Here is a 4,808-nt window from a genome sequence, read left to right on the forward strand (position 1 = left end):
TAGTTAGCAGCCAGCATCCGGAAGACTAATCAAATCTGGCTTTCCTTGCATGTTTCTGTCCTGTGGACACAGCTCTTATCCTCTAACACACAACTCCCTGTGCAAAAACAAACTTATCATTACAAGTTCAGTATTCTATTCCAAGAATCTTTCTAGATTTAGTTCCCGCCTGTTATGGAAAAACAAAACTGGATTGTTTAACATTTTTTAATGCACCGCAGTTTTTATATAAGAATGTTTAATCTGTTAAAATAAATATTTATTTTAAATGTTGGCACTTAATAGTCCATTGATTATAGGTGTCTATAATCCTCAATATCACAGCCTCTATTATTCTATAAACATCACTTTTCTTAACTCTTTTTGAATCTGAAAAATTACCAAGGGAAAAATAGCTTAAAAGCACATAGGATATTCTGAAAAACAAAAGTAAAAAAAAATAGGGCAATTTAATAGTAAACTCTAGGGCTTCCCTGGTGGCGCAGTGGTTAAGAGTCCGCCTGCCGATGCAGGGGACACTGGTTTGTGCCCCGGTCTGGGAAGATCCCACATGCCGCGGGAAAAAAAAAAAAAAGTAAACTATAATTGGAAACCATTTACATTGTAACTGTTTGAAATATAAGCTTTTTGAGGGTAGGACTGTGTCCTTTAAGTGACAGTATATATTTATATTTACATGAAACAAAAAGAATAGTAATTTTAATATGTTGCTTTGCATATATATATATATATATGAAATATAAGTTTGTATCTGCTTATTTATTGTGAATGTTGGTTTTAGAACCAATATATTTCTGTGTCAGATAAGCACAGATGACACACTCCGGTCTGTTTCCCATCCCCATGGGCCTTATGATGGCTTTCTGCATGCCACATAATGGTCTCTCTGAAATTCAGGCTTGGATATCATCCAACTTTTTAAAGTTACATGTAGACAAGACTAAATTATTACTCATAGGGTCTCCTCAACATCAATCTTTATATTTCTTTTTAGTTCCTCCCTCTGACATCTAGTATATCCTCCTCAATGTCTTAGGGCTCACAACACTGAACTGATTTTAGTCTGTGCTTTGTTTTTGAGGTCCATATTAATCAGGTTGCACAGTCATCTTATTATCATCCTAGGAGCCTTTCTAGAGTATATCTTACTGCGTCTCCCAGGGACAGAAAAACCCTCAGATGTGCTTCCGTTATTTCTTGCTAGGATTACTACAATTCATTATATTCTGGCCTACCTGTCACCTCTACTCTTAGCTGCTTACAGCTAGTACAAACTCTGGCAATGTCTAAAAGCATACAAAACCTAGAATATCTGATCATATTACTTCAGCAAAGAGGAAACTCTGCTTGCCCCTAGGAAAGCTGTGGATTGTATTTAAGCCTTTATTACCTACAAACATGACAGCTTGCTGAACTATATAGTTAAGTAACTTGTTCTCAGTAATTGCTATTTTTCTTTAGGAAAAGTGCCAAGCATTGAAAGTATTTATTTCCAAAAGCAAGTTTATCTCACAGAAAGCATAATAGTTATGATCCTGAAAGGTTGAATAATTAACATTTGATAAACTGATTCCCATTTTTTGTGAACTTTGGAGGAGGACTTATTATATAGAAGAATCTTGTTAAAAATCATATATTATTTTGTAATGCAAATAATCAATCTTATGTTTATTTGTACTATAAACTTAAATGTTAGTAGTAGGGTATTAGGTTTAAAAGGCAAGGAACACCTGCAGTGATGCTGTAAAAAGAATAACGAACTCTATTTCAGTCTGGATTCTCAACTGTGAGTAAGTCCTCCTGGAAAGATAGCAATGCAGGAGCAGATTTACAGTGTTTTCCCTCATCCAGCCACTCACAGAAATTGACCAAAATGAACAATAAAATATACCTGCCTTTTATTTCAGATGTGATTAATTTGTATATTTACATTTCTTCATTCTGGGCTATGTTCCACTTTCTTTCATCCATTATGCTGTTTCAGTGTAGAAAGATCATCAACAGAAATATCCTCCTTATGAAACTGAAGAACTTACTTCATCTTCTATGTCAAAGCTGACTTGTAAGGTTCTTGAATATGGCAAGATGAATCTTTCGCCACATCAAATCCATAGAAGGTGTAAATAATGAAAAGGCAAAAGACATGCTACACTCTCTCCATGTCCATATTCCTTACCTATTTCTTATGTTTATCAGCCCTACTGAAGGCATTTTCTATGGTGGACTTCTAATTTTATATTAATATAAGAATGTTGTTTTGCAAAATTGTAATTGGTCTGTCAAAAACACTTGCCAGGTAATAAACCTGAAAAATGGCAATATCTCCCAGGATCTCTACTTTCTTTAGAAATTGGAATACTAAAGGAAGGCAAAAAGCAAGTGCATATCCTTACTAATAGACTACACTTGATCTTAGCCAAAAGGCTGAGAAGGGATTATCCTTACTAATATTCACAACAGATGGTGGGTGGTGAGAAACAATGGTGGGGATAAGAAGAATCTTGAAACTAAAATTGTCCTTGAGATAAAAGACATTGAGCTCCTTTTGAAAATCAGTGATGATATATTATCTAAAAACATCATTATTCAATTTTTGGAGTTGACTAAGTAATGGGTATGCAGCAAACTTTTGAAGACCAATCCCTTAATAAAACTGTATTTATCAAAATAAAAGTAAAAGTCTTCTGTAGGAGTAATAATCAGCACAGTGTCCTAAAGTAATGGAAATTTTATCCTTTGTAGCCTTAAATCCAGGATCGTCCTCTCCTCTTATGAATAGCCTCCTTCTTCAATTACTTCCTTTATAATATCCAGAAAAGTAATAGCTGCAACAGTAAAAGCAGAGACAGCAACTTCCTTCACCATAAACCTTTTTCCCCTATGAGTTTCTCCATCTTCCACACCATCTTTGATTGGCAGCAAAGTTGTTATATTTCCAATTTTCAGTTGATCATCAAGGCTTTTGTCCCACTCTACATGAATTAAAAACATACCTGATAAGACGTTTTGAGACTTTGACCTGAAAAGAGACTTCCTGAATATAAGAATTGAGCAGTTTTCTTTTCCCAAGATATCAGGAAGCACTAGGAATCCTTATGTTGCAATCAAATTTACAATATCCATTCACTCATTTCTTCATTTGTTAATAAAGTACTATTTGTTAAGTAATATAAGAATACCTACAAGATAACCTAAGTACTTATTTAAAGTGCTATCAGGAGAAGGTTCAAGATGGCAGCATAGGAAAATCCTGAACTCACCTCCTCCCCCAAACACAATAAATCTACAATTACATATAAAATAATTCCTTCAAAAAGGGACCTGAAAACTGGATGAAGAGTGCCTCCAAAACAAAGATCAAGACAGGTAGGAGAGGCAGAGACATGGTATCACCAAGGGGAAAAAAAAAAACAAACACCCCAGCAGCAGTGATCCACAATTGGGAAGGGTTACAAAGGTATGGATCTTCTCCCTGAGGAGCGAGGAATTTGAGCTCCACATCAGGTACCCCAACCCCTAAGTCTTGCACAGGAGAGATGTGCCCCTAAAACCTGGCATTGTAAACCAAACCGACAGGGAATATGCCCAGAAAAACTATAGAACTGCAGGGAATGGAAAACCCGCTCTTAAAAATCTAGTGCATAGACTCACTCAACCTGAAAACCAGCACAAAAACATCAGATTGAATAGTGCATAGACCGTAGGTGAAGGGTACACACTAACCTTAAAGCAACTACCAGAGAGGGAAGAATCAGTTGGGATGCTCCCCAAGGACTGAGACACTGGCAGGCACAATTTTTGCACTTTCAGGCTACCTTGCCAATGCCAGTGCTGGTGGGTGCCATCCTGGAATTCTCCTTCTAACCCGGCCTCCAATGGGCACACCTGATGAGAGTTACACCCATCCCTCAGCTTTGCCCAGGCCTCACAGCTGGCCAGGGCATGCCACATCAACAAGCATGGCCCTCCCACAACAGGAAGGCATATGCAGCCTACAGTGGGGACACCCCTTGAGTACCTGGCTCTGGTGGCCAGGTGGGATTGTGCTTCTGAGTCCCACAGGACATCTCCTACATAAGGCCACTCTTTCATGACTGGGAGAGGTAGCTGATTTACCTAATACATAGAAACAAACACAGACATTTAGGCAAAATAAGGAAGCAGAGGAATATGTTCCAAATGAAAGAACAAGACAAAACCCCAGAAAAAGAACTACAGGAAATGGAGATAAGCAGTCTACCTAATAAAGAGCTCAAAGTAATGGTCATAAAGATGTTCCCTAAACTCAAGAGAAGAATAGATGAACAAAATGAGAACTTCAACAAAGAGATGGAAAAAAAGAAAGTACAAAACAGAAGTCATAATTTACTAGAGGTCTTGTAGCAGACAGGATGAGGTAGAACAATGAATCAGTGAGGTGGAAGAAAAAGCAATGAAACTCACCCAGACAGAACAGCATAATTAAAAAAGGATTTAAAAAATAGAAGATACCTTAAGGGAGCTTTTGGACATCAAGTGGAATAACATTCTCATTATACCTTCTTCCCAGAAGGTGAAGAGAGAGATAAAGGGCCAGAAAAACTACTGGAAGAAATAGTGGCTAAAAACTTCTCTAATCTGGGAAAGGGAACAGACATCCAGGTCCAGGAAGCCCCAAATTATTCCAAATAAGATGAATCCAAAGAGACACACACCAAGGCACATTATAATTAAAATGGTAATGGCAAGGATAAAGAGAGAATCCTAAAAGCACAAAGAGAAAAACAACTTGTTATATTCAAGGGAAAGCCCATAAGGGTCATCAGCAG

At 37.3% G+C, this 4,808-nt stretch overlaps 1 pseudogene; it reads right to left on the reverse strand.

Annotated features, from left to right (window-relative positions):
- Window positions 1–2,261: 2,261 nt before the first annotated feature.
- LOC132530984 (U2 spliceosomal RNA) lies at window positions 2,262–2,436 on the reverse strand (annotated as a pseudogene).
- Window positions 2,437–4,808: the final 2,372 nt, after the last annotated feature.

This window comes from Lagenorhynchus albirostris, chromosome 12 (genome assembly GCF_949774975.1).
Source record: "Lagenorhynchus albirostris chromosome 12, mLagAlb1.1, whole genome shotgun sequence".
Lineage (NCBI taxonomy): Eukaryota > Metazoa > Chordata > Mammalia > Artiodactyla > Delphinidae > Lagenorhynchus > Lagenorhynchus albirostris.